The 23,748-nt window shown below is 45.2% G+C and overlaps 1 pseudogene; it reads left to right on the forward strand.

Annotated features, from left to right (window-relative positions):
• Positions 1-6,445: 6,445 nt before the first annotated feature.
• Positions 6,446-22,539, forward strand: LOC123809586 (annotated as a pseudogene).
• Positions 22,540-23,748: the final 1,209 nt, after the last annotated feature.

Genomic DNA, 23,748 nt, shown 5'->3' on the forward strand with positions numbered 1-23,748 from the left:
TTTGTCTGGAAAGCACGGGTATCACAGAAGGCACTCTGAAGGGTGTCGAGGGGATTAAATGGTAACATAAGTGCCTGTGGCTTGGTGGAAAGTGTTCAGGAAACATTAGCTACCATCCCTAATACAGTGTTATCACTCGGTCCAGTCTCGCTGTTCCTCCTTCTGTTTGGCAAACACGGCATCGATATTCTTCTATACATCCTTGTAAATGCAGAGACAAGTAGAGAGCTGATCCCCAATTTCCGAAGAAGGAACTGAAGCGTCATTCCCCTGATTGGCAGTCTGTCCCTTCGCTGGCTGGCTCTTATCTGTTTCTCTCTTCATCACCTGCTGTGGCCCCCCCACAGGGGAAAATGTTCTCTGAGTGTTTGTGATAAGGGTAACGTTTTGTATTAGAATAACAATGCTCCTACATACCACCCACCTCAAAAAAAAAAAACAACAACAAAACAACTTCACAGGACATTATCCAAGTTCATGAATAAATCATATGAAGGGAGAACGTATTTCAGAAATAGAGCAAATAGCTGCGGACTGTTTGATTAATAAGCGGAACCTGGCTGGGATCCAATGAAAACCACATCTTTCGCAGTTCGCCCTCCACTGTCCTCGTAGTGAGTGCACTGCTGCCACCTTGTGGTCGGGCAAAGTTTTCAAGAGCAGAATATCAATGGAAGTAAGAGATAATGAAAATAGTTCTCTACACGTGCTTTAAAAATCTATGGAATACACTAATTATAAATGGTTTGGTATTGGTGGCTAGTAATTCCATTTCCAATTTTTAAAAATTAATTTAAATTTCATTTAAAAGGCAAAACCTGATCATCCTCGATCTGAGGCCCAGCATTTGTCTGGTTGCGCAATGTGTCTGCTTCAGTGACGTCATCTGAAGGACAGGGGTGGGGGCGGGCTGGACGATGAGCCGGACTCGAGGAATGCTCGCGGCCCGTTTCCAATACTAAAGGATTTGGAGAGCGTGGCTTTAAAAATAATGCTTCGGGCTCTGGCAAGGTGGCTCAGTGGGTTGGAGCACCATCCCAAGCACCAAAGGTTGTGGGTTCGATCCCCGGTCAGGGTGTCTATAGGGGGCAATTGATCCATGTTTCTCTCTCACATCTATGTCTCTCTCTCTCTCTCTCTCTCTCTCTCTCTCTCTCTCTCTTGCCTTTCCTCCCTCCCTCCCTCTCCCTTCCTCCCTCTCTCAAATCAAAAAAACATATCCTCAGGTGAGGATTAAATAAAAAAAATTGTAAAGAAAATGCATTTAGAACGTATACAGCTGGAAAAAGCCTGCTCTTCAGGTGCACGCACCTTGTGCCTTGTCCCCTACCCCTCATGTGCCACGGGACCCTTGGGACCCTCCTCTGAGTGAGACAAGGACTCGGCGCACAGGCACTCACTGGCAATGCACCCAGACGGCATGTGAGCCCTGCCTCTGACTCCGGGTTCCTCTTCCCTACAAGAGTTCAGAGGTTCCTCTAGACCTTGCTGAGTGAATGGGTCAAAAGAACTTCTTTTGTATCAAGGAGAGTAATGAAAAGAGTCAGTTGTATAAAAGGAAGTCAAAGGAGTGAGTACGGGGCAGTTCATTCAAGGCCTTCTAGAAACAACAGTGAACCATGGAATTTTGAAAATAGGAGGGTAGCCCCAACCGGTGTGGCTCAGCGGGTTGGGCGTCCTCCCACAAAGCAAAGGGTCGCCGGTTCGATTCCCCATCAGGGCACGTGCCCGGGCTGCCGGTTCAGTCCCTGGTCAGGGGGCGTGTGGGAGGCAACTGATCGATGTTTCTCTCACATCCATGTTTCTCTCTCTCTCCCCCTCCCTTTCCCTCTCTCTAAAAATAAATAAATAAAATCTTTTTTAAAAATAGGAGGGTACAAGGGGTCAAATATATGGTAATAGAAGAAGATCTGACTTTGGCTGGTGGGCACACGGTGCCATATACAGAGGGTGTGTCATAGCACTGTACACTTGGAACCTACACAATTTCATTACACAATGGTGCCCCAATACTTTTCATTTAATAAGAAGAAAAAAAGGCATTAACACAAGTTGCATTCAATTCAGGTTCCCGGAAGAGGAAATATACAACAACAAACTGTCTGAGGACTTGAAGCGTAACACAAATCACATCGGATTTATGTTTTGGGAAGGTTGCTGTGGTTATGATATGGAAGAACGGCATCCGCGAAAGAGGACACTTGCAAGGCCGTGGTCGTGCTGCTGCCAGCGTCGCTGCTGACCTGGGCTGAGCGGAGACGCTGGCAGCTGAGGCTGACAGGAACGCTGGAGACCACGCTGGCCACACTTACAGGCGGGTAACGTTGAAGGGGAGTCACAGCTTCTCCTGTATTTCCAGCTTGAACAACCCGATGTACAGTCACGGCACTGACCGAGATGAAAAAGATCCACGAAAGGAGGGACACCGAAAGCTCTTTTTTTTTTTTTTTTGCACACACCCAGGATCCGAACTCTGTAAATCGATTAATGAGACATTAGCTATGCTCGGCTGAAGCTCGGAGCAGAGGTATGGCCAGGCATATAAGATGAGGGTCATCGGCCTTGGTGACACGTTGAAAAATCCGTGTTGATCTGGGAAGAAAGAAAGAGAAGTGGGCCCTTCACCAAGTGCAGAGGAACCCCACATTTGCGGTCGGGTGGAGATGGAGGGGGTGCCGGGGGTGGGGTGGGGAGGATACCAGAGAAGGGATGAGCGATGGAAAATGAGAGAGAAAAGTATGGCAGCGCTCAAAGGCCGTCGAGCACACCAAACTCTGCCGTGCCATCACGTGAGGCGAGGACGGTGGGTCCTTTCCCCCGGCTCTGTGGGGCTCACTGAGATCCATCCCGCCAGGAGCAGACTCCCGCGCGCCTGCAGCAAATCGGAGTGAAGGGAAGGAAGGAATGCCGGCCCCTCCCTCTCCACGGGGAGTGCCTGAATGAAGGGTGGAGAGGGATGGTGGTGAACGGCTTGGGGGTTGGGGGTTTGTGGTTTGCTTCTTTGTGGAAATGCAGGATATGGGTGGAGAAGGGAGGTCTGGACCGCACCCGGGCGGGCGAGATCCAGCACTTGCGGAGGGAGGGCGGGGGCTCCCGGAGGAGTGAAATGCTCACGCGTTAGGGTTAGAGGGAGTTGACGCTGGTGGGGTGGTAGGTCGTCGGGGGTTTCACCTCTGCGTCTCCGAAGTCCGCGCGTGTGTGGGTGTGCGCTGTCTGACACACAGGGGGTCCACGTCACAAGCACTCCCTGCTGCTTTGTAGCCTTTCTCCTGTCGCGTGGGGGCCCTAAGGGAGGTAGGTCATCAGCTAAAAGCCCGGAAACCCCCTCACGATGTTCAACCATCGGTTTCGGCTCGATGACTAGCTTATTGGCAATAAGACTAATCACTCTGGCATCTTCAATGTCTCCACGAGTTCCCGGGGCGGGGAGGGTGGACAAAAATGAGTCTCATGTTCAGAGAAGCGGAATCAAGCAAGAGGGCAACAAGGGAGCTAATGAGCCAATGCGATCTCATTTCTGCGTCTCTGCACCTGTTTGTGCGTGGAGCCGGCTTTGTCCTCAGCTCTCCTGGGAAAGGCAGGCTCCGGCTAGGCCTTTGGGTGTCTTAATCCCCCCCAAAAAAACACTAGCTGTGGGGGGTGGGGGGCATAAGGGGACTCAAAGGAAACAAAACTACAATAAAGATGAAAATACAAGAAAAGAAATATAGGAATAGAAAGTATGAGTAAGAAGCAAGAGACAAAAAAAACTCTATTGAAAACCTAAAAAGTTCTCGTGGACACATCTGGCAGCCGGGAGGCCTTGTCAGTTTGCACATCGTCAGACTTGTCGATTTGACCACAAAATGCGTGTGCACATGAGCATGCACACCGCTCACTAACGATAGGGACTTCTGGAATATTCAATGGAGAGTGGCTACGAACTCAGATGTCAAAAATCATTTGGGTGTCCAATTTCTAACTCTTCCTCAGCTCTACTTTCGGAATGCTAATTTTATAAAGCAAGGTGAGTGTTCTGACACCTAGAAACCAATTACCCTTTTTAAAAGTACTTCTGGCCCTGGCTGGTGTGGCTCGGTGGACTGAACGCTGGCCTGCAAACCAAAGGGTCGCTGGTTCGATTCCCAGTCAGGTCACCTGCCTGCGTTTTGGGCCAGGTCGCCAGTAGGGGGTGTGTAAGAGGCAACTACACAATAGCATTTCTTTCCCTCTCTTTCTTCTTCCCTTCTCCTCTCTAAAAATAAAATAAATGAAATCTTTTTTTTAAGTGCTTCTGAAAGCTACCACTCATTATGTGATCAGTCTGTGCCAGGCACCATGCTAAGCGTATTTAACTTCTCCCCTGCTCAATAGCCCGTTCCAGGTTACAGAACACAGGAAGAGGAGATAACTTGCGCACGGCCACCCACCAAGGAAATGGCAGCCAAAGAGATGTCACCATAAGCTCCACAATATTAGCCTCATTAAAATAAATATAACCACTCAGCAAGACTTACATACCTTACTCACTAATTGCCAAGTGTTGCCAAAGTCTATTTTGTTTTTCCCCAAGATGAAAGAAAAAATAAGTGAGCTTGTTCTACTTTGTCTACATCATTATTTAGACATATTAATCAATACATATGCATTTACACCAATATAAACATAGTTTGGTTATCTGCTATAATAAGAGATGTTTCTCTTCTGCTCTATGCTCTTCAGTACTATGCTAAAATAAGCTATTATTTTTTAAATGTTATTTACTTATTTTTAGAGAGACATCAATGTGTGGTTGCCTCTCCTGCGCCCCCTACTGAGGACTTGGCCTGCAACCCAGCCATGTGCCCTGACGGGGAATCAAACCAGTGACCCAGGGTTTGCAGACTGGTCCTCAATCCACTGAGCCACACCAGCCAGGGCTAAAATAAGCTATACTATTCTAGTTCCAGTGCATTCAAGCATTTAACTCCGAGAAGGCTGAAGCAATTGACAAGATATATAGAATTTCACATGGGAAAATATCGGCTATTAAACCCCTCAAAACGCAAAAGCCATATTGATGTTTATGAATAAATTCCCGGTGTCATTTCCAGTCTAGAGAGTTGAACACTTTCAATAAGCTTTATTCCATTTTCTATTTCAAGGAAGGTCATATTCCTGCTTCATGTCACAACCTCTGATTTGGATATCGATCTTGCTCATCGCTTATTTCAGATTGTCCTATCTCAGCAAAGATTTCCATAATCATAGGCCACGGGGCTGATGGGACCTCTCCCTTTGGGCTCAGGAAGGACAGTGTATGTGTCATCCCCCTTGGTTACTTCGTGGCTGATGAGGCTTTCCTCAAAGAAGGACAGTTTATCCCAGAAGAGTTATGCCCCTGGGGTCTTTATGATTCCCATCAGCAATAGCTGGGATTCAAAACAGCAGGTGTCAGCCGCTTGATGAGAGTGGTGCTGGCCAGAGACCCGGCCCCTCGGAAATTCATTTCGGCAGTCCTACATCTCCTAATAGCAGTCGAGGCAGAAGCAGTCTGGCACGGTGCCACGAAGAGGCATTTCTGAGTAAGAAACTCAGAAAGAAGGAACATTTTACTCTAGGGAGCAGCTAGCTCACACCGGCAGGACCAGGTGGCCAGGGGCTCAAAGATGACAAAGCCACAGAATTGTGGGAAAGATGGACACAGAGATGGCAACCAGACGGCATGACAAAGGGACCAGGGCTCCTGGCAAGGTCACTGCATGGTGTCAGGAGCTCAGCTACGGCAGCAGTCAGGACAGAAAGGTCAGCCCTGTGGCAAGAGGACTGGGCTTTGCTGTGAGCTTGACCTTCTGGGAGGTCCGGCCATTGGGAGCTCCCTGGCCGCTGTGGTCCCAGATCCAAGCAGCCGGGCCATCGACCCCGGGAAAAACTCTGGACACCGAGGTGTGGGAGAGTTCTCCTGGTTGGTCATCGAAATGCCAGGAGGGTCCCCTGTCCCGAGAAACTGGGCGTTCTGCATCCAGGGCCCTGGCAGACCTCTCCCTGCGGACTTCTTCTCTGGGCTCTTCCTGATTCGGAACCTGCGTTATAACGCTCTCCTGGGCTCTGAGTCGTTTTGGAAAATTACCAAACCTGATGGCGGGAGTGGGAATCCCTGTTTTATACCAGCTGGTTGATTAGAAGGGGGAGGAGAAGCGTGGTCGCTGTGAAGTTCAACCCGCGCCTTCTCCAAAGGCCTGAGCCCTCCCCCCTCCCCCTCCCCCAGGAAGCCCCATCCCCCCCACCAGAGCTCCGCTCTGAAACCTCATCCCAGCTCAGGGAAAGGAATTCCTCCTCACTGAAGCCTTCCTGTTTCACCCAAAGAGGAAGACAAAATCCCAGCCAACAGGGGAGAGGGCTCTGTGGACAGATATTGGGGATTCTGTATTCTATAGCCGGGGAAAGTTTCGGGGGTGGGGGGGAATGGGGGGACAGGGACAGAAACATGTGGGACAGCCACAGGCAGCAGATTCTGGCCCATGAAGAGAATGGCATTCTCTTCAGAAGGTAACAGAATGTTCCTCTCCCCATACCCTGTTGTCAAGCCAACACTACTCAAGTTCAAAACCAGGGGTGACCGCTGCAGAGCCGGGAGACACGGACTCTGTAAGAGGAGGAATGTCGGGGAAGCCATGAGGCCAAGAGAGGAGCGAAGACAAAAACAGGAAGGAGGTCAGAGGCCTCGCGTGCCCACAGCTACAACGCACGTCAGATGCTGCCCCTAAGCCAGCCGGGTGGGCACGTGTTCTCACACTCGGCTCCCACGGCCTCACGCACGCAGCTAGCTCTCAGCAAAAATTACAAGACATGTCGAAGGTGAGAGAAGAACTCAGACTGAGGAGTCCCAGCTATTAAACTGTCATCAGATCCGGACTGGCATGGGGCACTGATGTGACAGGGCCAGAGAGCGAGGTAAAAGCAGTAAGACGCAAATGCCCCGGACTCTGCTGGGGAAAGGAGACAACGTGCAGCTGCGAAAGGGGAGTGTCGGCACAAAGATGAAAACTTCTCAAACCCTTACAGGCCAATGCCACTTCTGAGTATTTAGCCAAAGAAATCCAAAACCCTATTTTGAAAAGATGTACGCACCCCTATGTTCACAGCAGCATTATCTACAATAGTCAAGCTATGGAAGCAATCTAAGTTCCCCTCCATAGATGAATGGATGAAGATGGGGTACATGCACACAATGGAATATTACTCGGTCATGAAAAAGAATGAAATCTTACCGTTTGCAACAGTGGAGATGGACCTAGAGTGTATTGTGCTTAGTGAAATAAATCAGACAGAGAAAGACAGATACCATAGGGATTCGCTTATATGTGGAATCTAAAAAACAAAATATACAAACAAAACAGAAACAGACTCACAGGCACAGAGAACAAACTGCTGGTGGCCAGATGGGAGGAGGGTTTTGGGAATCTGGGTGGAAAAGTTGAGGGGATTAAGAAGTACAGATCGGCAGCTTTAAAACAGTCACAGGCATGTGAATGACAGCTTAGGAAATATAGTCAATAATATTATAATAACTCTGTATGCTGCCAGGTGGGTTATCGAGGGGATCACTTCGTAAGGTATATGAATGTCTGATTACTCTGCTGTGCGCCTGTCACTAATGGATAAACAAAGGAACAAAAAGAGATATACAACATGCACAGAACAGGTAGTAAAATTGGGAGCATAAATCCCACAAAGCAATCTGGAAGAAGAAGGACGCTGGGGTCAGACCTCCCAGTTTCAAAACTTGTCACAAAGCCACATCTATCCAGACAGTGCAATGGCAGCATAACATCGACACATTGGTCAGTGGAACAGAATTGAGAGTCCAAAAATGAGGCTTAGAAAGGGATTGAGTTTATAAAAAAGATTTTCTTTCTTTATTTTTAGAGAGATAGGAAGGGAAGAAGAGAGGGAGAGAAACATCAGTGTGTGGTTGCCTCTCACGTGCTCCCCACTGGGGACCTGGCCTGCAACCCAGGCATGTGCCCTGACTGGGAATCGAACCAGCGACCTTTTGGTTCACAGCCCAGGCTCAATCCACGGAACTACACCATCCAGGGCTGGATTGTTTTTTTTTTTTTTGACAAAGGTACTGAGGTAATTAAATGGGGACAGAATAGTCTTTTTAGCAAAAGATGCTGTGACACCTGGTTACGCACAACAAAAGAATAAAGTTGGCTTAGGTCATGGTTCTTTAGATATGACACCAGAAGAACAAGCAACAAAATAGTAAATAGATAAATTGTTCATTATTAGAATTAAAAACATTTTTTTCTTCAAAGAACATCACCAAGCAAGTGAAAGCCAATCCACTACATGGGAGAAAATACTTGCAAATCATCTATCTTATAAGGATGTAATATGTAAAATATACATAGAACTCTTAAAATTCCACAATAAATGTAAGGACACTTCAATTAAGAAATGTGCAGCCCTGGCTGGTGTGGCTCAGTGGATTGGGTGCCAACCTGCAAACCAGAGCGTTGCTGGTTCAATTCCCAGTCAGGGTACCTGCCTGGGTTGCCGGCCAGCCTCTAGTAGGGAGCGTGTAAAAGGCAACCACACACTGATGTTTCTCTCCCTCTCTTTCTCCCTCCCTTCCCCTCTGTCTAGAAATAAATAATTAAAAAAAAGAAATATGAAAAAAAGAAAGAAAGAAACGTGCAAAGAATATGAATAGGCATTTCTCCAAAGGGACAAGAAAAGGGGCAAGGAGCACAAGAAAACACTCTCAGCGTGAGTAGTCTTGGAGCAATGCCAACCACTACGCCAGGGAGATGGCACTTCACACCCACTGGAATAGATAAAAATTAAAGATAATGAAAAGATGCTCAAGATGCCTAGTCACTGAAAAATGCTCATTAAAGCAACAATGAGATTTCCCACCCACTGGGATAACTATTAATTTTTCAAAAGTGTTGGTGGATCTGGAGAATATTATGCTAAGGGAAATAAGCCAGTCGGAGAAAGACAAATACCACACTGCCTCTCTCATATGTGGAAACTAACAAACGAAATAAACTGATGGGCAAAATAAAGCCAGAGGCAGGGACACGTGGAACAGACTGCCAGCTGTCAGAGGGGAGGGGGAGGGCGAACCGGAAGAGATTAGCCAAAGAACATACATGCATCACACCAAGCCCATGGGCATAGGCAACAGTGTGGTGGAGGCCTGGGGTGGGGGGGGTGAGGGCTTGGTGGGGGAGGAAAAAGGGAGGGAAATGGGGGACATCTGTAATAGTGTCAACCATAAAAAATGTAAAAGAGAAGTTAATTAATCAAACCTAAAAATAAAGAACAAGTGTTGGTGAGGATGTGGAGAAATCGGAACCCTGTGCTCTGCTGGTGGGAATGTAAATGGTGCAGCTACTCTAGAAAAGGGTAGGGTAATTCTTCAAAAAATTATACATAGAATTACCATATGATCTTCCAGTTTGACTAGCGATATGTGCCTAAAAAAAAGTGAGAGCAGAAACGGATGCAGGTCTTTCCTTGGACACTGGTGTCCACCGCGGCGTTAGCCAAACGGTGCAGCGACCCCAGTGCCCATCCACAGACGGACGGATCAACCGAGTGTGCGCCCCACGCACCACGGAAGGTTTCTCAGCCTTAACAAGGAAGGAGGTTCTAACTCATGCCACAGCGTGCATGGAATTTGACAACGTGATGCTAATACGGCAGTCCCAGGAGGACAGCTGTTGTGTGACTGCAGCCCTAGGAGGGCCCTGGAGTAGGCGAGTTCACAGAGACCGAGGGCGGAACGGTGGTGGCTGGGGGTGGGCAGGGAAGGGAGGGGCCAGTACCGTTCGGTGGGGACCCAGGATCCTTTAGAAGGGTAACAGAAGTCCTGCAACGACTGTGATGGTTGCACAGCACTGTACATACAGAAACAAGAGACTCGACCACCCATTTTCACACGAAAAAGATTCACATATGGCTCCCTGGCTGGTGGGGCTCAGTGGACTGAGCACAGGCCTGAGAACCAAAGGGTCACTGATTCCTTCCCAGTCAGGTTACGTGCCTGGGTTGCGGGCCAGGTCCCCAGTAGGGGGCGCGCGAGAGACAACCACACATGGAGGTTTCTCTCCCTCTCTTTCTCCCTCCCTTCCCCTCTCTTTAAAAGTAAATAAATAAAACAGTTTTTAAAATGGCACCATCGTACAATTAAATATTATTCAGCCCTAGAAATAAATGAATACTTAATACCTGCCCTAACATGAATGATCCTTGAAATGCTGAGTGTAAGCAGCCGGGCCAGACATACTGACCACATGTTGGACGAACACGTACAATGTACACGGATCGCCCAGAACAGACACATCCCGAGAGACGGGACGCGGATCGGCGGTGGCCGGGGCCTGGCAGAGGGGTCGTGCGGAAGGACTGCGCGTGGGGCGGAGTTTCTCTTTGCCAGGCTAAAGGCAAAGCGAGGCACATAACGGTGATTTCTGCACAGCTCTGTGAATGCGCTAAAGCCACTGAACTGTGCATTTTAAAGAAGGGTTTTAATGGTGTTTGAGTGTAACAATAAAGCTGTTATTCCTCAAACGTCAGAGGGTATTTCTTGTTCACCAGTCATCTGTAAAATCCTGCCTGAACAAGTTCTCTTGGGGCACAGACTGAAGGGAATTCTCGCTCTCCTGACATTTCCAATAACATGCTCCTCCCTGCTTCCTGGTCAGAAGGCCCGGAACCGAAGTTGAACTTCAAGTACAGAAATTAGGGTGGGCCCTGTGCTCTTCTACTAAGGCATGATTTATTTTTCTTAATTTACCTTTTACTCTTAACGTCCTCCTGATCTTGCTATTCTATAAAAATTCTACTTCTATTAGGTTGTCCACATAGGCTTTATTGCAAGTCTCTTTAAATAACTGGTGGAAGCAGCTCACAGAAGGACTTGCAAATAACTCATATATTAATATGAATAGCAAATGCTGTAACAATCATTTGAGAAAACAGATGGGGCTTTGAATACATGAGATGATAGGTTTATTTCAACATAATTGAAATGTATACACAAACATGATATTTAATGTGTATTGACTGCTGATCTTGTTCAACAAAATATCTGATGCTTGGGTTTTCTTTCTGAAACTATTCTTGAAAGGCCATATTGTCTCCATAACATTAAAAAAATTTAAATTCTAACCGGGGATATTTTTAAAAACTGATTTTAGAGAGGAATGTATTGCCTCCCACACACGCCCCGACTGGGGATCGAACCCAAAACCTTTCGGTGTACAGAACAATGTTCCAGCCAACTGAGCCACCAGGCCAGGGCTCTCTGTAACACTTTGTGACTCATAGATAGAGTTTGTTTCCCAATCACAGGGAGTCAGAGAAGAATCTAGTGAAAGTTTATAAGTTTTGGCGATTATACCACAGCTTCTGACCTGCCGGGCACTCTCTACCATGAGGAAGAACATGCAACAGAACCCAATAAAACAGCACCCTACCCCACAACAAGGGCTTAAGGACTTAGTTTCTTGAATATCTATATTCCTGTTTTTTTTCTCTGCAACTCTTTGATCACGTGAGTATTCCAGTCCTTTAGACGAATGCTATTTCCTGGCTGCACTCCTATAAAAATAGATGGATGACAGATGACAAATATAAACATGTGACTGATAGATCATATACAGATAAGCATAATGGTTGGGGCCTCAGTTTTTATTGTGCAAGATAATGTCCATAAAACTTCTTAGGATCTACTAACTCTACTTACTATTCTACGGACAAGCTTTGCATAGGTGATATCCAGTCCTGGGTTTGAATCCTTCCCTTCCTATACTCAGCAAATCCTTTTCAAAACACTAGTTATTGTCCAAGAGTTACCATTGTATCTGTGTCTGCGAAGTTTTCATTTCGGATCTAATAAAAAGAGAAGTTTTGTGTGTTACTCTATTGATTCATCGCGTACATCTTAAACATTCATATTAAAGTGACTGCAGTTAGATGACATTTAAATATGCCTACATACCTGAAATTGTACACCGAACACCACCTACTTTAGCAGCCCCCACAGTGAAACACTTACGTATCAATCTAACAAAATATGTACAGGACCCATGTGAGGAAAAGGATAGGACTCTGCCGCGTTAAATCGAAGAACTGAAAAGATGAAGAGAGAGTCCATGTTCACAGCAGAAGTGTTGTCACGATGTCTGCTCTGCCCAGCTTGATCCACAAGCCCCATCGCGCTAATATATGGGTGCTAACAAACCAACTACACAGTTTAAATGAGCAGCCCACACGACATTGGAAGAGATGACCCAGATCAGAGAACAGACACTGCCCAAACTCAAACCTCACTACAATGCGACAGTGACCTAGACAGAATGGCATGCGGTGACATAATGGCAGATGGACCCGTGGCACGGAGCAGCAAGCCCAGAAACAGGCCCCCAGGAGCATACAACAGATCTCTGACACAGGAACGAGACCACACAAATGGAGCAAATAGTCCCTTCAGGAAATGGTGCTGGAACGGGGCATCCTAGCGGCAAGAAAATGAACGTAGGAACAGAGCTTACACTCCTCACAAAAATCAACTGAAAATGGATCACAGACCTAAATAGGTCATGAAAAACTAGAAAACTCCTGGAAAATGAAATGGGAGAAACCCTAGATGACCTCAGGTATGCTAATGCCTTTCTAGATGCAAACAAAGATACCATCCATAAAATGAATCATTGATAATCTGGAGTTAATTAAAACTAAAGACTTTTGCCCTGGCTGGTGTGGCTCAGTGGACTAAGTGCCAGCCTGCAAACCAAAGGGTCGCTGGTTCAATTCCCAGTCAGGGCACATGCCTGGGGTGCAGGCCAGGTCCCCTGTAGGGGGCACATGAGAGGCAACCACACATTGAAGTTTCTCTCCCTTGCTTCCTCCCTCCCTTCCCTTCTCTCTAAAAATAAATAAATAAAGAATTTTTAAAAAAGAATTGAACTGCTGGAAAAATATTATATAAAAAAGTAACTGGCCTTATATAAATCTGTGTTTGCTGTGTTAACATTTTATTTTAAGATCTCCATTTAACTTTGCAATCATGCCTTGTGAAGTGTGCAAATGTGACCTTTGAAAATTTATTTTGTAATTTACTACATAGTAAATCTGAATGCTCTCTTTTGATGAGCTGTCTAGTAAGCCGATAAATGTTAACAAGCGCAGAGATTTATGTGACCCTCCCAACAATTAGAACGAAGACCAGTCTCGTGCCTGTAAACAACCTCACACGGTCACACCCTTCTAACCTCTGAAGGCCTTTCGTCTTGTCGTGAATGTCACATAAACAGAGGCCCAGTGCCTAACCGTCTGAGACTGTCTTCTTCAACCAGCAAAATGCATTTAGGATCCATCAAAGTTGTTGTGTGAGTCAGCAATTTGCTGCTTTATGAGTAGGATTCATTTCCTGAAGGACAGTTTCATACTAAGTTTACTGCTAACCAATTTTCTTCTCCGTGACTTGAACAAAATGCCTGTCACTTCCTGCCTGCGTGGTTTTGGATGAGAACTCCACTTAATTCAAACTGGCGTCCCCTGTTGGTGATGTGCCATTTCTCAATGCTTCCAAGATTGTTGTTGTGTTTTTTTGTCTTTAGTTTTCAGAAATTTAATTATAATGTGTCCTGGTGTGGATTTGTTCCAATTTATCCTATTTGGAACACTATAAGCTTCTTGAGTCTGTGGGTTTCTTTCTTCTACCAAATTTGGGAATTTTTTTAGCCATTATTTCTTCAAATATTCTTTTTTATTGGTTTTTAGAGACAGAGAGGAAGAGGAGAGAGAGAGAGAGAGAGAAAGAGAGACAGAGAGACAGATTAATTTTGTTGTTCCACTCATTCATGCATTCAGTGGTGGATTCTTTTCTTGTATGTGCCCTGACTGGGGCTCGAACCCACAACCTTTGCATATCAGGATGATCCTCTAACCAACTGAGCTACCCAGCTAGGGCTCCTTCAAATATTCCCAGTCCCACTCTCTTTCTCCTCTTCAGTCAGTTCTTCCTGTGAGTATTCCTCTGTCCACCTTCAAAGAAGTCACGTGTTGTGGTCGATGAGCTGGGGTGGGAGTACCAAGTCCCCTCCCAGTGATCGCCTAGGGACTCTGAGTTAATCCTCTGTCCTGGGGTCTCCAAATTCCATCTGTGCTTTACTGAGCACTCCGGGGAGCCAGGGGATAAATATAGTCTTGATTTGAATTTTCCTCCTGGCATGCCCCGTAGGCATGCAGGAGATATGCTAATAATGTGAAGACAAAACCTAATACAATTCAAATGCCTGCCATCTGGGAGGTTCTGGCTATTCAGTGATGTGGGGGCACACTGAGATAAACCTCCCCAGGTGGAGGACAATCAGTGTGTCTTAATCCTCTTCACTCAAGGACATTTTGTCATTGGAGAGAGAGAGAGAGAGAAAGAGAGAGGCCAAACAGTTGCCTCTCAAATGAGCCCCAACTGGGAACCAAACCCACAACCTCTGGGTGTATAGGATGAAGCTCCTGACCAGGGCTTAATCCTCTGACTTCCAAGAAGTCAGCACCTCAAAATTCAAATTCATTGAATTTTGGAGGAGACACAGAACACTATTGGATGCGTGGTGCCGATCCCTTTACGAAGTGGTCCACAGACGTCCAGACGTGGTGGGACCCAGAACAGAAGAGGAACCGCCCAGAGATGGGATGGAGGACGAGGTGACTTGCTTATGGTGTCACATCATGGAACTAAGGTGTCGCTTCATGTCCCCTAACACTGCAGCCGGTGTTCAGCCCCCCTAACAGGCCACCTCCTATGTAGGACCTAAGAAAGCAATTAATGTTTGGTGCCTTTTGGTGTAGTTTCCATATTTACAATGAAAACATACCAGCATCGATCCCTACCGCCCTCTCCACAGCCTCCCCTCGGCCCACATGCACCAGGAATAAGACGTTCATTCATTGCAAGAAGAGCATAGGAGGGTATTTGGGGGTCAAGTCAACATTGCCTCAGCGTCTGCCCATCAGCTTCAGTCTGGATTCAGTGTGACAAAGAGCCAAATTGAACAGAAAGACAAAGTCAAGGCCCATCATTCCTATTTAGTCATTTCCGATGAAACTGACAACTTCAGGAAATAAATGTGCCCGAGTGTTTTCGCAGACTTTTTGAGACTCTGGGTCCCTATTAGACTTTAATAGCAGGCAGGGGATTTTGCTCTAGCAATCTGTGTACGTTCAGAGACTCGGGAAGAATGAAGAAGAATCTTGTTCCTCCCAGGCAGAGTCTGTGTACTTTGCAACCAGAGGTGTGAGCAGGAATCCTCCAGCCTGAGGAGGTCTCCTGACTTCTCTGAGATACAAAGTTCCCTCCCACATGAGATGCACGCGCTCTCTGGAGAACCCAATGCAAAAGCCTATTGTAAAACAGAACGTGCGATACAGAGAAAAAAGAAAGACCTCTGTTTAGATCCTTCTCTGTCAGAGATGCTGAAGCATCATTGCCGATGGAAGCAGGGAGTCAGAATCAGAAGAGGGATTGAGGTTTTTCACTTAGGCGCATTAGCGGGTCCATCTGAGGCTCCGTTGACTTCTGCTCCAAAACCAAGGGTACTGACGTTCTTTCAAGGCTATAGCAGATGGCCCAGATCGTCATTAGAACTAAATAAATATTAGTTATGACTTTATTACAGCAAAAGAAATTCGTTGAGAATGCCTTAACCCACAAGAGGAAGGAAGTGACCTTAGAAAACACACACACACACACACACACACACACACACAGAGTATTGTCAAGTCCCCTAAGACAGAGTTTCTGCTGGGGTTGGCTGTGAAGACATGGTGCCTCCACCTTTATGGGTTACTCCATCTTCATCTGCTCCAGAGGTCAAAACAGACACAGCATGGCCCAAGGTGTGTCCCCATCGTGTGTCACACTGCAACCACAGACTCCCTGGTACAGCCAAGGTCCCCAGACAGACAAAGACACAGGATGTTCCAAGAGCTTAGAGGTGACCTCCCAAGAGTAGGTCATGGGCCAGTGTCTGGAATGCACAGAGACCGAACACCCCAAAATGCTGGGTTAACCTTGCCGGCACAGGTCGCCCCCTTGGTGTCTGGCCTAGGCTCCTGGCTTTTACAGCAAAACCATCATGGTTGTACGAGCATCTACATTTAGGGTAGCGCATGTATAACATACCCTCCAGTAGCATCCACGTGGGCATACTTACTTTCTGTTCATGTAGAGCCAGACAGACAGATACACACACATAGAAAGAGGTTTATTATTAGAAACTGTCTTGCACTATTCTCGAGGCTGGCCATTCCCAAGTCCTGCACAGTGAGACGGCCAGCGGGAGACCCAGAACAGCCAACGGTGCAGTTCCAGTCTCAAGGCCACAGGCTTGAAACCCAGGAAGAGCTGGCATGTCACTTGAAGTCTTAAGGCAGCTGACGTCCCCATTCAAAAGCTGCCTGGGAAGAAAAATTCTCTCTTATTTAGGGGAGGGTCTGCCTTTTGGTTCCACTCAGACCTTCCCCTGATTGGGTGTGGCCCATCCACTCAAGGGAGGGCAATCTGATTTACTCAAGCTGCTGATTTCAGTGTTAATCTCATCCAAAAATACCCTCACAGAAGTGCCTAGACTAATGTGTGGCGAAATATCTGGATGCCCCGTGGCCCAGACAAGTTGACATAAAATTCACCACCTCACTATCCTATAAAGTCATTCCATACATTTTCAAGTTTCTGTACTAATTTGATTACCCATTTCCTCATCAATCTACCGTTAATTATACCTTATGATCAGCTTCTGCTGAACTATTTAGCATAGATTAGATAATGGTTAGCTAAATATAGCTCTTCCTGAGTTCAGTGATTTTCTGTTCCAATTGCATCCTGATGAGACTTGAACCGAGTATCTCAAGGCACTGGCGATCAGGATCAAGCTTAGCGTATGATCTGTTTGCATAAGAGAGCTGAATCTTAGTAACAGTGCAAGCATTATACCGTACCCGAGTTTGGGAGTGGAAATAACTTGAAAAATAAGTCAACGGACACTGGCATAGTTAGTACTACAGTTCCACGCAGTCATTAACAATTGGTCCAGTTCAGCATCATATTATATGACCACAGTTTCCGCCAGAGCAATGCCACTTAGGCACGCAGGATTCCACTTGACCTTGTCAGGTTACAAAGTCAGGCGCAAACAGACGGCTTCACACCTGAGGGCACCTGGTATGACTGAGCCGCAGTCTCACCACTGGCTAGGAACCTCGCACGAGTTTCCCTCACTGCACAAAGCATTCATTCATTCCCTTGCTCACAGTTACATTCCCTCTGTTGCCTTCTCTCCATTTGTCATCAATTGGAAGCCAAGCTTTCTCACCCTTAGAAGGTGCGAAGTTCAGCACATGGGCGGGTGGTCTTTCTTGACCACCAGGCAATGCAGCTGTGTTCGCTGCCAACCCCGACTCTTCCAGAAGAGCTAACAACTCAAGGCACTCCATCGGGCCCTTGGAAATTCTGCATAAAGATGGAAGGTGTACAACTCCTTCCTCAGGGATTGCCCTTGCTTCTGACACACAGAGCTGTAGCCCTGATCCCAGCACTATTGCAAAAATAGGGAAAGAGGAAGTTGGTTTGATCTGGAGAAAATTGTGCAGTGTTACCAGCATGGTCCTCCCCTCCCACATCCTCCATAAAGGTGAAGGAACCTGTCTAGTGAGGACCCTCACTTATTCCTCCTCCTGTGGACTATGAGCACACGGTCCTGAAGGCTTGTAAGTCAGCCCTCCGTGCCTTTGCATTTCCCCACCTTCGAAGAGCTTCTATTCAAGACCACCGCATCTGTCTGGTATTGTAAAGAGTGGCCCAGAAAGCGCAGTAAGACATGAAAAAGAAATACAGGGAATTAGAATTAGAAAAGAAGAAATAAAGCTGGCCCTACTCACAGGTGCCATGACTGGGAATGCAACAAAACAAATTATCGGGGCTATTGGAGACCATTAGAAATCAGTGTTCGAAGCTGATGAGTTAACTTTGCTGTAAAAATAACTAAATGTTGTTTTTTTCCTGAAAGCCATGCTGTTTAGCATTAAAACAATAGTAATATATAAATTTGTCGTTGAGAATAGGTGAGAAACGTTCACACAACAAGTAGAATTACACAAAAATGACCTCAGAAAACAGATATTGGCTATTAATTTACTCCAATTGATTACTCCAAGAGAGCTGCTAACAGCTCTCCGCGATAATGGGCCCATGTTCTAAGTGAAAACGGGAGCACGTAGTCCTGATTTTAGATCTCTTTATTTTTTTTTTTTACAAAACCTATCTGTATAAATGATTCTGCAACATTTCTTCAGTCGAGAGAAAGTAAGCAGCTCAAAATTTCTTCTTGAAATTGGCTCATTACCAAAATCTCCAGGGATGTAGTGAGACTTGGGCACCCCCTGGTGGTGATACAGAAAACCGCAAGTATGGGTCCAGGAACCAGGATTCCCTGTGTTTGAACCTGATTCCACCCCGACCTGGAAATCTGTGTCTCTGTGTCATAACCGCGTTCTTGTTCACTCCTGGCCTTTAAAATAGTGTGCTTTGTGCTTGGGACAGACCTTAACCACTCTCAGTGCTTGTAATATGACTTCTATGCAGAAAATCCCCAAATCCAAACATTCACCTTCTTCCTATGCTTGAGGCATACGACTCCCGCAAACATATCCTGTTGGGTTCACCACTTGGATGTCAAAATACACCTTTGTAAGATCATTTCACCACCCACCTGCTTTCGCAGCCTCAACTTTCTCCCACGTCCGTAGGCGTGGCCCGTGGGCGGCACGTACAGAGACACGGCTTTTTCTCTTCTTTTTCCTTCCAACAGGCACAGAGCCCAGAACTTTGTTCTTTATTATTAAACAGATATATTGACTGAAGCTCCAGGCCTTTGTAATATGCTGCAGCTATGATCCCATTCAGTAAACAGCCCAGTTAGTCTTCCTAAAATACCACTCTTACCAATCAACACATTCTCCATAACATTCGACGAGAATTTACCCCACTGTAAATGCTTACTATTTTCTAGGCACTGAGCTCATTGCTTTCATTTTTTTGTTTTTAGTTATATTTTATTGCTTATGCTATTACAGTTGTCCCAATTTTTCCCCTTTGCCCACCTCCACATAGTGCCCCCTCCCCTCTGGCCATCCCACACTGTTGTCTGTGCTCATGGGTCATGCATTTATGTTCTTTGGCTAATCTCCTTCCCTTCTTTCATCCAGTCCCCTCCCCTCTGACAGCTCTCCATCCTCTTTCACAGATCCATGCCTCTGTTTGTATTTTGTTCAACCATTTAATTTGCTCATTAGATTCCACAAATAAGTGAGATCATATGTTATTTGTCTTTCTCTGACTGGCTATCTCACTTAGCATAATAATCTCCAGGTCCATCCCTGCTGTTGTCAAGGCTAGGAGTTTCTTTTCTTTTCTTTTCTTAAACATTATTTTAAAGATTTTATTTATTTTTAGAGCGAGGGGAACAGAGGGAGAGAGAAAAACATCAGTGTGTGGTTAACTTTTGTGCGCCCCCTGCTGGGGACCTGGCCCCAGCCATGTGCCCTGGACTGGGAATTGAACCAGAGACCCTTTCTTTCACAGGGTGGCGCTCAATCCACTGAGCCACACCAGCCAGAGCAGAGTTCCTTTTCTTTTTACATACCTACGTATGTGCTCAGATCGGGGATTGAACCCACAACTTTTTGGTGTACAGAACAACGTCCCAACAAACTGAAGCACCTGGCCGAAGCTGTTCCTTTTTTTTTTTGGATGTCTGATTCAAGGTGATTTTCCTTATCCAAAACTGCTTCTTTGAATATATTTCATTCCATTCCTAGTGTTGCTTTAGAGTTTTATTCTGATACCTGATTATTTGATTGGGGGAATTTTTAATGAGTTGAAGTATACTGAATATGATCTTTAAATAAAAACTTTTTAAGACTCATTGAGTTTTCTGCCATTCATTTTTGTGGATTTTTTTGCTGGCTTATGAGATTCCTAGTTCAGGAGCACCTTCTTCTGTCCATAGAGCAAATTCCAGTGATTCGAGGATTTGTTTTGATGGTTTCTGGGAGATGCTGGTGTGTCCTCCAAGTTGTTTGTTTGTTTGTTTGTTTGTTTGTTTGTTTTGTCTCTTAGGATGCCTAAGACTCCCTTTTTCCCCACGTGGACTGCACTGCACAATTGCCGAAGGATGCCTCCTCCTTTCTTTTCTCTCCCAGAAACTGCCTTTCAAAGACTGACATTTCAAATCGCCTGCACTTTTACGTTGTATCCCTGGACTTTGCACCCCGTCATTGGAATGATATATTTTTACCCCCTTTTACATTTCATTTTCCTGAGACTTTATATATAGACGTGTCTGTTATGAACAGCTTAGAGTTTCTAAATATAATTTGACAATTTTTTCATTTTCTGAAACATGGAGTATTGAATCAATTTATATTTAATTACTAATATTTTGCTCTTAAATCTACCGTGCTGTCCACTTATTTTTCTGTCCTTTATGACCTCTTGTTTGGATGGATCATTGTTGGGTCTTCATGGTTTCCTCTTCTGGTTTGAATTTTATGGACTGTTGATTTTTATCTTCAATGGTTATGCAAGAAATTACCAAAATTGTCCAAATGTAAAGTTAATCAAAATAGTGTTTAATTGCTTCCTAAATAATAAAAAAAGGTAGAACAATGAAACGCATTACATCCCCTTCATATGTGTTATATTGTTTTTAAAAGTCCTATCTTTTCCTTTAACCCCATCAGATATTTTTATTGCTATTTTTAAAGATTTTATTTATTTATTTTTAGACAGAGGAAGGAGAAAGAGAGGGAGAGAAACATCAGTGTGTGGTTGCCTTTTGAACACCCCTCACTGAGGACCTGGCTCTCAACCCAGCCATGTGCCCTGACTAGGAATCAAACTGGCGACCCTTTGGTTCCCAGGCCAGCACTCAGTCCACTGAGACACACCAGCCTGAACTTACTGCTGTTTTTTAAAATCACTCTTCATTTACATTTACCCATACACTTATCCTTTCTTTCTTCTATCGCTTTCCTTTATCTAAGAACTATACATACGTCCCTTCTGCCTGAAATGTACATCTTGTTTTTCAAAGATTTTATTTATTCATTTTTTAGAGAGGAGAAAGGAAGGAGAAAGAGGGAAAAACATCAGTTTGTGGTTGCCCCTCGCAGGCCACCTACTGAGGACCTGGCCTGCAGCCCAGGCATGTGCCCTGACTGGGAATCAAACCCATGACCTTTTGATTCACAGGCTGGCACTCAATACACTGAGACACACTTCAGCCAGGCTGAAATGTACATCTTTTAGAATATTCTTTGGTTAAAGGCTGCTGGTACCCTGCTGGTGCGCAAGAAGCAACCACATATTGAGGTTTCTCTCCCTTTCTTTCTCCCTCCCTTCCCCTCTCTCTAAAAATAAAATAAACAACATCTTTAGGGAAAAAAATCTGCTGGTAATGTACTGGAATGAAGACTGACTCTTTTTTCTCTTCTCTCTCTCTTTCTTGTTTTTGGAGAGAGAGACACTGATTTGTTGTTCCACTTATTGACACATTCATTGGTTGGTTCTTGCATGTGCCCTGACCGGGGATCACACCCACAGCCTTGGTGTATTGGGATGAAGTTCTAACCAACTGAGCTGTTCGGCCAGGGCTCCAATTTTTCTTTTCACGTTTGCCTCCCGGCTCACATTGGGATGAGCTGGTAGAAAAGCCCCGGTGGTCTCTCCTTTGACAGAGGTGGGATGTCAAACAAAGGTGGGAAACCTCTTCCCAGCCCTACGCCCAACCACCATAAAAAGTCCAACTGGTCTTCTTCTTTTATCTCTCAGGACACTTCCAGACCAGCTGGGAGACCTGCCCTGCTCTCCCCGGGAAGCCTCACTATGTAATAAACATTTTCTGATTCTACTAAAATCTTGATAAGTAAACCAAATTTTAGGTGATGGTCTATTTGCTCTGAAAGATGGCTACAACATGGACTGGCTCATTTTTGTTGTTATTTCCTTTTGGCCTGAAAAGACCTCTATTTTGCCCTCATTTCTTTAAAATATTTTTGTTGAGCATAGTATTTTTGTAGCATTTTTTCCCCATTCATTTCAAGACATAATTCGCCATTTTGAAGCCCATGGAGCCTGCCAGGGAACAGGGCTGCTACAACAAATACGTCTGGAAGGCAGTGGCCCAAGGCCATTTTTGCTGGCTATAAACAGGGTCTCTGGAACCAGGGGGAAGACATGGCTCTTCTTAACATTGAAGGTGTTTATGCTCGAGATGAAACTGAATTCTATCTAGGCAACAGATGTGCTATGTGTGCAAAGCAAAGAATAGCACAGTGACTCCTGGGGGTAAGCCAAACAGAACCCGAGTCATCTGGGGGAAGGCAACTCGTGCTCATGGAAACAGTGGCATGGCTCCTGCTAAATTCCAAAGCAACCTTCCTGCTAAGGCCATTGGACGTAGAATCCGTGTAATGCTGTACCCCTTGAGAATTTAAACTTCCTGATAAATAAATAACAGCGCTGACTGTCGCTGGGTGGGGGGCCCTCTGGCAAAGCGAAGGATTCCGGGTTGGGGGACATGGTTGGGTTGCAGGTTCAGTTCCTGGTCAAGATGCAAAGGGGAGCCAACTAATGAGGTTTCTCTCACACATCAATGATCCTCATCTCCTTCTTCTCCCCTCCTCACCTCTCAAATAAGTAAATAAAATCTATTTTAAAGAGTAAATTTTAAAAAATATAATTCACTATTTCCTGCTACCATTTGCTTTTCTGTGTTGTTTTTTTTTAACTAATATAAGGCTGAAATACACCCATAAGATAAGGAAAACCAGTTGAAGTCATTATCATCCTCCACACTCAGGTAACTGTGAGAGTTTCCACTCATGAGAAGAACAAAGGTGATAGGAAAGCAGGGAGAAAACCCCGGTCTTAGGTATCACAAGTATAAGACCTCATTCAGGTTATTCCCCAATTTAGATCACGTGAATTGTCTAGGGAAGCTTCGGCTGTGTTTTTTGTTTAATGTGATCTTGCACTAATAATACCCTGGAGAGGTTGGCAGAAACAGCGCAGATCCTCCCTGGGAAAAGTAACTGAATCTTAGACCTTGGAGAATTACCAGACATAATTTTCAAAGTCAGTGAGGAATACACAAAGATCACTAAACCGACTAAGGTATGAAGTACTGGGAGTGAGAACCTACAGGAACAAGCTTCCAGAAAATGCAATGTTGAAATATTATTCTCAGAGAATAATCTGTAAAGAATTAAAGGGCCAACTTGTCTAAATGTGAAAGTAAGAGGAACCTAAATAAGATGACAAAGAAGATTTGAAAAGGAAACACGTACATTCATTCTACATGTCAAACACACAATCATCAAAACTAAAAACATATTGCACGACTGGGTGGAGATTGGACATCGGACAACAGAAAATTAGTACAGTAGGACACAGACCATGGACAATTATCCAGGATTATAAGGAATGGAAAGGCTGGAAAACAGAGAAAAGCATTTTAAGAGACATAGAGAACGGGCTGCAAAGTTCTAATTAATTGATTTTCAGTTCCCAGGCTAGCTCGAATAAAAATGGACCCTTTCCGTCACAATGTTAATAATTTTAGCAACTTGGCTAAAGTGACTCCATTTTACATATTTCCTATCTTCAATCTCTGCTGAATATTTAAACAAGAGGATTTCGCGTAT

The sequence above is a fragment of the Phyllostomus hastatus genome, unplaced genomic scaffold (assembly GCF_019186645.2).
Source record: "Phyllostomus hastatus isolate PE091 unplaced genomic scaffold, TTU_PhHast_1.1 phas_scaffold_555, whole genome shotgun sequence".
In the NCBI taxonomy this organism is placed as follows: domain Eukaryota; kingdom Metazoa; phylum Chordata; class Mammalia; order Chiroptera; family Phyllostomidae; genus Phyllostomus; species Phyllostomus hastatus.